This window comes from Monodon monoceros, unplaced genomic scaffold (genome assembly GCF_005190385.1).
Source record: "Monodon monoceros isolate NGI ecotype Baffin Bay Population unplaced genomic scaffold, NGI_Narwhal_1 Super_Scaffold_21, whole genome shotgun sequence".
Taxonomy (NCBI): Eukaryota; Metazoa; Chordata; class Mammalia; order Artiodactyla; family Monodontidae; genus Monodon; species Monodon monoceros.
Genome location: NW_021703778.1, coordinates 146006882 through 146017618, shown reverse-complemented (window position 1 = coordinate 146017618; position 10737 = coordinate 146006882). Strand labels below are relative to the sequence as shown.

The window sequence follows — 10737 nt, the reverse complement described above, 5'->3', positions numbered from 1 at the left end:
GGGCTGGGAGGCCGGCGGGGCGGGCTGGGAGGCCGGCGGGGCGGGCTGGGAGGCCGAAGGGGGCCAGCCCCGGGTGGCTGCGCGACGGTGGGGGCGCTCTCCGCTAAGGAGGCTTGGCTTCGCGGCGGGTCCGGCCGGCGCGCCGCGGTCGTCAGAGCGCTGCTCCCGCCGGGTTTGCAGCGTTTCGCGTCTCGCCCGTGCGTGGTCTCCTTCCCTCGTGCTGCAGCCACCGTGGCCGTGGCAGCCTCGCTCTTGTCCCTGCTCCGCCTCTCCCGAAGCTGCCCCCGACTCTTTGGGTTTCCTTCTCCCGCTCCTGGCTTTTAACTCTTGCTAATTCTGTAAGGGATGGCGCAGCCAACGGGCTTCCCAGGCCAAACATTTTTTGGTGAGGCAGTTGAGGACTCCTCTGAGGGGGGCTGGGGGTGAGGCGGGCAGCGCCTGCTGGCGTCGGAAAGCCTGGCGGGGAGAGAAGGGCTGCCCCCTGGGTTGGGAGAGGCTCCGGGGCCTCGTGGAGAGTCCTTGAAGAGGGGTGTGCTGGGGTCAGGCCCTCGGTCCCGTTCAGTACTGTCGTGGCCGGCACTGCCCGCCCAGGGCCAGCCCCGGATTCCCATTTGCTAATAAGCTCTTGCGTTCGCAGCCCTCTTTTTTTTCTGCGAGTCGCGTGAAGTTGAAAGCTCATGCATTTTGGTGCGTTTTGGTTTTGGTTTGGTGCCCCCCTCCGCCCCCCCCCCCCCAGCACGCCAGTGAAAAGGAGTAGTACTGAAAGGTACTGTTCGCCTTTTTCGGAGGAGGAGCTCTGTGCTTCTGCCTTCATTCAGTGAGTTAGTCCGGGAATTACTGAGGAAGACAGGGAATTCTAGGTGCCGGGACAACAGAAAACTTGTGATTGAAGCTCTGCTGTGCGTTATTCTCCCTCTCAAATTGAATTTTAAATTCTTTAAAAACTTCATTGTACATCTTCCTTCTCCATTTCGCTAAGGAGAACTTAATCCCTACACCCTTTCCAGAGGTTTCTGATGCAACCCCCCCCCCTTTTTTTTCCACTTACGTCGTTTCTGTTTCTGAATTCAGTGGTTAGGGGGAACATGCTGATTGGTGTTAATATTAATGAGCGCTGGAAATCTTTTTAGCCATACCATCTGCTTGCATGATAGTGGCTTACCCTCTTCTGGTGCTTTCCCCCCCTCTATTTGCATGTCACATTTCCATGAGCCCATGGTGGAATTATACATTGAAGGGGTTTATTCTCATATAGAAGCTATAAAGTTATTGATTTTATGTGTCTGAGGTTCTGAACATGCACCCTATTGATAACTTGCAGAAAAGAGAGGGTAGGGCATCTTCTGTCAGAGGCTTGACATTTGGAATTCATTCTAAAAAATTGGTTACTGTGAATATGAAAGTCCAAAACTTTTGTTGTCTGTAGACTCATTTATAAACATGAAAATTTGACAGTAACAAGATGATTTCTTAATATATATGCATAATACTTTACTTACATGTACATTATAGTTATTTTATTGTACACCATATTTTTATTGACTTTAAGTTTGAGTTTGTAGTTAAAGCTGTTGTAACTTGAATACGACTAAGAGAAATGCCCAGATTCACACTGTAGTAGATGTAGGTCTAGAATCTGTAGTCTTCTGAACCTCCACATCTCTGCCAAAGAACTGGATGTTATTATTCAGTCATATGTTTGTAAAAAACATCCAATGGTACAGATAGTAGAGTAGGAAGTTGCTATTTAGCAATTCATCTGGTAGCATTTCCTTTCATACTTTCTTGTAGGTAGTTTTACTATGAAGTTTATTTCGCTGAATAAATTTGCTTTGTTTTATTTTATTTATTTATTTATTTATTTTTGGCTGTGTTAGGGCTTCCTTGCTGTGTGCGGGCTTTCTCTAGTTGTGGCAAGCAGGGGCTACTCTTCCTTGTGTTTCGTGGGCTTCTCACTGTGGTGGCTTCTCGTTGCAGAGCATGGGCTCTAGAGCTCAGGCTCAGTAGTTGTGGCGCACGGGCTTTAGTTACTCTGCAGCATGTGGGATCTTCCCCGACCAGGGCTCGGGCCCGTGTCCCCTGCATTGACAGGCGGATTCTTAACCCCTGCACCACCAGGGAAGTCCCATGCTTTGTTTTATTGTTTAGAATGCTAATGCTTTTAAAACTTGGGATAAGCACTTAGTGTTTTGTTGACTTGGTTTTGTAATTCTTTTTTTGCCCAGTTTGCATGGTTCCTGGTCAGCATAGAAATGTGGAGTGTCTCGGCTGAATCCTCATGCCGACAAGATCATTATGGTCCTGGTAGGTAGGGCAAGTATCTGGATGTGAGGTTACACCTCTGCTATCTTTTTTTTTTTTTTTAACATCTTATTGGAGCGTAATTGCTTTACAATGGTGTGTTAGTTTCTGCTTTATAACAAAGTGAATCAGTTATGCATATACATATGTCCCCATATCTCTTGCCTCTTGCATCTCCCTCCCTCCCACCTTCCCTATCCCACCCTTCTAGGTGGTCACAAACCACCGAGCTGACCTCCCTGTGCTATGCGGCTGCTTCTCACTAGCTATCTATTTTACGTTTGGTAGTGTATATATGCCCATGCCACTCTCTCACTTTGTCCCAGCTTACCCTTCCTCCTCCCCATATCCTCAAGTCCATTCTCTAGTAGGTCTGTGTCTTTATTCCCATCTTGCCCCTAGGTTCTTCAAGACTATTTTGTTTGTTTGTTTCTTTTTTAGATTCCATATATATGTGTTAGCATACGGTATTTGTTTTTCTTTTTCTGACTTACTTCACTCTGTATGACAGACTCTAGGTCCATCCACCTCACTACAAATAACTCAATTTCATTTCTTTTTATGGCTGAGTAATATTCCATTGTATATATGTGCCACATCTTCTTTATTCATTCATCTGTTGATGGACACTTAGGTTGCTTCCATGTCCTGGCTATTGTAAATAGAGCTGCAATGAACATTGTGGTACATGACTCTTTTTGAATTATGGTTTTCTCAGGGTATATGCCCAGTAGTGAGATTGCTGGGTCGTATGGTAGTTCTAAAGCTGTAAATGTACTTCATTTGCTCCTGGGTTGGTTTTGTTTTGTTTTCCTGAATTGGATTTTCTGTCTTTGCCAAAAGATGTTAACTTTTCTCTTGTCCCATTGACTGTAATACCATCAAGTGCAGAGTTGCTCAAAAAGCCAAATAAGAACTTAGGATTATATCTCAAAATACATATTATTTCTAATTTTTTCTTCCAGTAGTTCCAGAATTGGGTTTACTCTCTAAAGTCATCTGTGACTTTATTCTGGTTTAGCTTGGAGACCGAGTTTCTACTCATAAATCATCCTTGAAATTGCCTGATAGCTGATGCTGTTTTATAAGTAGAAGAGACCAGGTGAACAGTTTTGGGTTTTGTTTTCACACACCCTTTAGAATCTTGGATGCATTTATTGTCATCTGAAGGAGACTGATCAATATTTCTGAATATCATGGAGAGTTACTTTCATCCTACTTTTTCATTACATGTGGTACAAATATAGAATTCTATTAAATAGCTATCATCTTGTGATATTGTTGCAGGAAGGGGGGCGCCTTCCAGGGCCCAAGAGTGGGCTCTTGTCTAACACTCAGAAATGAATTGTCTGAGGAGACACATGTGCTGCCAAAGCAAGAGATTTATTTGGAAGGGGCACCTGGGTGGAGAGCAGGAGGGTAAGGGAACCCAAGAAAACTGCTGTGCCACGTGGCTCGCAGTCTCAGGTTTTATGGTAATGGGGTTAGTTTCTGGGTTGTCTCTGGCCAATCACTCTGACTCAGCGTCCTTCCTGGTGGCACACGCATCACTCAGCCAAGATGGATTCCAGTGAGGAGGATTCTGGGAGCTTGGTAGGATATATGGACTCATGTCTTCTCTCTTCTTTTGACTTTTCCCAAATTCTTCCAGTTTGTGGTGGCTTGTTAGTTCCACATTCCTTACCAGGACCTCCTGTCACAAGATAACTCATGCAAATGGTTACTGTGGTGCCTGGCCAGGGTGGGCGGTTTCAGTCAGTGGTTTCCCCTAACAATATAATGACTAGTTCACATCCCTACAGAGGATAAGGAATCCTGGAGATAAAGGATATAATCTTATAAAATTTCAAATCAGTTTAACATTCACTGTTTTACTTATATACAGAATCTGTTACCACAGATTATTGTCTATTGGCAATTTATTTGCAAAATATTCAATTTTTATTAGTTGTCCTTTCTGACAAAACCATTATACAGGACTTAAAGTCAGGTGGGTTTTCTTTTGAATTTTATTTAATTTATTTTTTTCTACAGCAGGTTCTTATTAGTCATCCATTTTATACGTATCAGTGTATACATGTCAATCCCAATCTCCCAATTCATCCCACCACCCCCCACCGCTTTCCCCCCCGCTTAAAGTCAGTTCTTTAAGAAAAGTTATATACCGGAACTTCCCTGGTGGTCCAGTGGTTAAGAATCTGCATTCCAATGTAGGGGATGTGGGTTCGATCCCTGGTCAGGGAACTAAGATCCCACGTGCTGCAAGGCAGCTAAGCCCATGCACCACAACTACTGAGCCCACGTGCTCTGGAGACCCTGTGCCACAACTAGAGAGAATCCCGCATGCTGCAACGAAGAGCCTGCGCTGCAGCAAAGATCCTGTGTGCTGCAACTAAGACCTGACGCAGCCAAATAAATAATAAAGAAATTATAGAGAAAAAAAAAAGTCATATACCCAAATTTCAAACCTGCTTATCTGCACTTTTCATTTCATGGATCTGTCAAATGTTCATTCATTTAAGAAATGTTTAGTAGGTACAGTACCAACTGAATACCAGGCTCTGATAGCTTGAGGGGTACAGTGGGAGACAAGACAGGGCCCTGCCTTCAAGTGGCTTACAGTCAGGTGTATAACGTGCTGACCTGGACATTGACCTCTGAGAATATACAATACACATAGCTTCCTCATTGGAAGCTATGCACAAACAGTTAACAATAAAATTCACCAAGCAGTGATGGATAAAGCGGAGATGGTATGGACCCTACGTGCTACAGGAATTTGGAGGCATGAAAGACTGTCAGAAAGTTTACAGGAGGAGGTAGGCTGAAAGTAAAAGGGAAGGCTTTCTGGGAAGGTAGAACAAATGAGCAAAATCAGCATGTGCTTGAGACAAGGAGTAATTTAACTAGAGTAACAGTTCCCGAAGTGTGGTCCACGCACCAGTAGTATCAGCATCATCTGGTAACTTGTTAGAAATGCAGATTCTCAGTCCCAACTTGAGACCTATTGAATTGGAAATGCTGACAGTGAAGCCCAGCGATCTATGTTTTTTGGTTGTTTTTAAATATTTATTTATTTATTTATTTGGCTGTGCCGGGTCTTAGTTGCAGCACGTGGGATCTTCGTTGCGGTGTGCAGAATCTTTTCTTGGCGGCATGTGGGATCTAGTTCCCTGACCAGGGATTGAACCTGGGCCCCCTGCATTGGGAGTGCAGAGTCTTAGCCACTGGACCACCAGGGAAGTCCCCCAGCAATCCATGTTTTAACAAGCCCTCCAGGTGGCTCTGATGTGTGCTTAGAACAAAGGGTTTTTGTATGAAAGTAGTAGGCAAAAAACTTTGGTTAAGGTAGCCTGGGACTTAGAAGTCCCTTAGAAGGACTTAGAATGTTAGGCAAGAAGTTTGTCTTTTAATCCTACAGAGCAGAGTCACCAACTTGAAACTTGAGAGCTGGATTTGGCCCATAGATATGTTTTGTTTGGCCTGCATGTGGTTTTTTGAGTTTTGTTTTTGTTTTTTTAATGGAATTAGTTGTCACTGTTTTAAAAACCAGATTCTACATAGAAATCTGTGCTTTTAGCTTATTTTCAAAAATCAGAAGACCTGGCAATACTGAGCTTGTATTTCATCATGGCAGCAATTTGTGGGAACAGCAAGCAGCTTACCCTTTAGATGGGACATGTGCTGTACAGTTTACACAGTCCCCACAACTTCCTGTTGATTACACACACCTTTACTTACTTACATTTTCTGCCTGGCCCCAGTAGGTATTCCAGTATTTGAGTTTGTAACTTCTGTTATGGACAGTGGGAAATTGATGAAAGTTTTCAGAAGGAAAGTGATGTGGCTTATATATTCATTAATTCATTCAACAGACATTGATGAATTAACTAACCATTGCATATGCCTGGCTATGCAATGTTCTCAAAGATGAATGAATCCCTGCCACGATATGGGTTACAGTCTAGTGAGAAAGCGATGAAAGTAGTATTTAGGAAGACGGTAGTGTATGGGTTTGAGAAGAGAGACATTGGTGACTGGAAGACCAGTTAAGAGGCTATAGCAGTCCAAGTCTGAAGTAATAAAGGCCAGACTTTAGATATCAGCAAGAAGCTAGGAGGGAAGAAGGAGATGGGACAGATATTGCAAAGCAAAAATCATCAATCCTTGATAAGAGATTGGGCATGAGAGAGGAGAATTCAAAGATGATGAAGTTTTTGAGCTGTGAATTAGGAAGTTTGTGGTGCCATTTACAAAGACAGGAAATTAGAGAATCCATTTAACCCTCTCTGTATGGGGCAGGGGCATGGAGGAAGGGAGATGTTCGGAGATGCCAGTTTGAGGTGTCTCTTGTTTTGAGTACAGTGTATTAGCATGTATACAATATAACTGTTTTTAAAAGGAAAATTTAATAGAAATGTTGTCAAGATTGCATGCTTAGGGGTAGATACCACTCATTCCATCCTAGAATACCAAGGGAATACCTGGAGAAGCATTGAAGTTGTAAACAAAATGTAAGAAGACCTTTCTTGAAAATGTTTGCTTTGGAGGCCCTATAGTTAGAATTTATAACATTGTTCACATCCTCTCTTAAATGTATAATTTTCAGGTTTATGTTGCATTGGTAAGTTTAACTTTCTCTTTCTGGGAGAATAGAAGATACTATATAAACTCAGATGCTCAAAGACGTTTTCTGAGTATCGGTACCACCCTTCAGAATTTAAGCCATAATTGGCTCATGAGGTAGTTCAGGGATGAACATTGTCATAACTGTTGCTCTGTTGAGATAGTAGCCAAAGTTTTTCCTCTTATGATCTTATGTTTGCAGTGCTTGGTTCCCTCTGCTTTTAAAGAAAAAATTGTTTTAACTGTGGTAAAATATATATAACATAAAAATTGTCATTTTAACCATTCTAAGTATACAATTCAGTGGTATTAATTACATACTCAGTGTTGTACAACTATCACTACTATCTATTTGCAAAACTTTTTCATCACCCCAAACAAAAACTGTGGACCTGTTAAGCAATAACTTCTATTCTCCCCTCATCCCAACCCCCAGTAAACTCTACTTTCTGTCTCTGAATTTGCTTATTCTAGATATTTCATGTAAGTGGAATCATATTTTTTGTGTGTGTCTTAGCATAACATTTTCAAGGTTTATCAATGTCGTAGCATGTATCAGAACTTCTTTTTTGTAGCTAAAGAATATTCCATTGTATTTGTGTATACTATATTGTTTATCTGTGCATCTGTTGATGGACACTTGGGCTTTTTCCGCATCTGACTGTTGTGAATAATGCTGTAGTGAACATTGGTATAGAAATATCTATTTGAGTCCCTGTTTTTAATCTTGTGGATATGTACCTAGGACTGGGATTGGCTTAGGCCCTTTTAACCACATACTCATTATGTAATAGTACCACTCTCGAGCACGTTGTGGAACACACAACTGGTATCTGAGTTCTTCACAGCCAAAAAAAGACCTCACAAAGTGCATAAACTTATGTACTTTGTTTATGGATTAGCTCTTTAATCACTGCCCCCCAATACATGTGCACACATACATTTACACAGTAATGTACTCTAGCTTTCAGAGGGAGTGGGCCTTGCCTCCCCTTGTTATTGCTGATTTTGTAAACAAGTGATTTTATTAGAATGGCTGCAGTTGTAGTTTGAAAAGAAATTGTGGAAGAGGAGAAAGAGCCCAAGAGTACTAGACTACAAGTCAGGAGATTAACTTGGTGATCTGCTTTCCAGAGCCTGAATAGATTGGAAACAGAAATGCAAAAAGAGATAATTGAATCAAAAATAGGCATACTGACAAGAGAGAAAAAAAGGAAACTTTGGTCTTATGAGTATCCATGTCCATCTTCTATAGGTTGAAAAAGTGATACATTAGTTGAAGGAAACAAAGCGGAAAGCCTAAGAAGGAAAAGAAGATATTGGTAAGTAACCTATATAAAGTAATACCCTACTTTTCCATAGGTCAGATTTATGCTTTCTTATTCCTAGCTGAGAGCTGACAGTAAATGGAAAGGGATCAATGAGCCAGTAAAAGCTGTCACAGATTCCACAACCCTTATATGTTGGAGAGGCCCTCATTTGTGTAAGTTGACATAAAAGTCTAATGATTATGGCTCTCTGGTTCATATCCCACAAATGATTTTTTAAAATTAGATGATGGCAGCTTATTGAAGGAGTCAGGCACATGACAACACTGATCAGCGATAATAGATAGTATGATGTCAAGGAAAACTAGCTCAAGAAGCATAGCAATCTGCGACTATTAGTTGGCAGAAGGGCAAACAGTCCTACAGACCTGTAGTCCCTGAAGGCATCCCAAGTTTACAGAAAAATGTAGCTGATGATCATAATCATAACTCTGAACCATAAATAAAATATGTCACTTTAGAAACATTTTTACCAAACACTATTAAAATAAAAATGTTATGGTATTTAGAGAAGAAATATTGTAAAGACATCTTTGAGGGACTTCCCTGGTGATCCAGTGGGTAAGACTCGGCGCTCCCAATGCAGGGGACCCAGGTTCGATCCCTGGTCGGGGAACTAGATCCCACATACACGCCGCAACTAAGAGTCCGCATGCCTCAACTAAAAGATCCCACGTGCAGCAATGAAGATTCTGCATGCTGCAACTAAGACCTGATGCAGCCTGAATAAATAAATGTTTTTTAAAAAAGACACATTTGAGGAAATGTACTTATATGGCACCCCTATTCCTTGCTTTATACGTGAGGTATCATTGTAATATTTGCCTTTCTCAAGTTTTTCATACTGATTCAACATGTTTGAAGGAGTAGCTGTTTTTCAGTTGATAACAAGAAAGGGAAAATATGTTTTCACTTCTCTTCCCACAAACTCCAGTATAAACAGTGACACATGGCACTGATGCTTGCAATTCCTCTTCTGCAAATAAGTGCCTCCCATGGTGGATATGGGTTTGGAGGCAGAGATAGTTTATCACCTTAGATTTTCATTATGTTTGCTCATTGGGGCAATATTAATCCCCTCCTAATTAATAGTATCTTTTACCTAAAGGACTTTCTACTTTTAATGAATAGGGAAGAAAAGGCCTTGTGACTTGTGAGGAAAGTGAGACAGCAGTAGCAACAGCTTCCCTATGCGGTGATTATTGTAGCTAAGTCAGGCCTGAAACAATGAACACTGAAATCATGCACTGCCTGACCTCATTTCAGTATGAGACTCAGATGGTTCATTGTACAGAGTGGGCCTTCTTGACATATGTCTAATGATTTTATTAAAGTGGAATAAAGTACTGAAAGAAGTAATCTGTTTATATTTGTTGGTAACTACCAATTCCAATTCCTTTATTGAGAGAGTATTTGATCTTAGTGTTGAAGGGACCTTGAAAGAAATCTCATGCAACCAGCCTTCTGATTTGTGAATCCACTTGGACAATGTGATCAGATTTGGGCTGAGCCCTTGGGGCAAGAATTCTCCTCTCCCCACCAACATGAGACAACTCATATTAATGGGAAATTCTTTTTTTCTGTTCTATCTCTTCCCTGTAGTTTCCGTGCTCACAGGTCTTATTATAGCTCCTTGGCAACAATCTAATAAAAGTTGTTTTTTTTTAATAAACCTTTTTTTATCTAGTTAATATTTGAAAAATGCTTGTTATAAAATTTTTCAGTGGTTTTCAAATTTGTGCCAGTTGTCAGTCTTATCCCTTTCTACCAAATATCTCTTCAGTACCTAAGTATTAATTATTTTTATTTATTTATTTATTGGCTGCTTTGGGTCTTCATTGCTGCGCGCGGGCTTTCTCTAGTTGCAGCAAGCGGGGGCTACTCTTTGTTGTGGTGTGCAGGCTTCTCATTGCGGTGGCTTCTCTTCGTTGTGGAGCACAGGCTCTAGGCATGCAGGCTTCAGTAGTTGTGGCACGCGGGCTCAGTAGTTGTGGCTCGCAGGCTCTAGAGCGCAGGCTCAGTAGTTGTGGCGCACAGGCTTAGTTGCTCCGCGGCATGTGGGATCTTCCCGGACCAGGGCTCGAACCCGTGTCCCCTGCATTGGCAGGCAGATTCCTAAGTATTAATTATTAATACTACCATTGTATTAGAATTTTTCTTCTGTATGTAGCATGAAGAAAGTTGCTATTCTGTTAATATATTTTCACTCTGTATCTTCCTTGATTTAGTATTTAATTTTTATTATTCAGTTATTAACTGATGTCTGTAATGACTCACTTCTTTTCTTCCTACTCTTCTCTAAAATTATCTGACTTGTATTTGAAGTATTTAAACTCATTTTCACTCTTAGAAACAAGCAGGACATTGTTTGAATTGTAGTTTTTCTGACTTTAATTCATTTCCTTAAGTAAAATATTGGGACTGTAACAGAAAAAATGGATGGCTTCAAGTGCTGGGATATGATATTTTCAGAGGAGTTAAA

The 10737-nt window shown here is 41.4% G+C and overlaps 1 protein-coding gene and 1 non-coding gene across 9 annotated transcripts in view; one reads left to right on the top strand and one right to left on the bottom strand.

Moving 5' to 3' along the window:
* The window catches only part of ENTPD5 (ectonucleoside triphosphate diphosphohydrolase 5 (inactive)), a 36216-nt gene that overhangs the window by 137 nt on the left and 25342 nt on the right, over nt 1-10737 (top strand). The window contains exons 1-2 of one of the 8 annotated variants that reach the window (XM_029238454.1): nt 94-385; nt 8183-8249. The gene's annotated coding sequence lies outside the window, so the exon portion shown is untranslated. The other 7 variants (XM_029238455.1, XM_029238452.1, XM_029238453.1 and 4 more) reach the window with 7 other exon arrangements.
* On the bottom strand, nt 5471-5543 carry TRNAG-CCC. Its single transcript has one exon. It is a non-coding gene; the product is annotated as a tRNA-Gly (tRNA).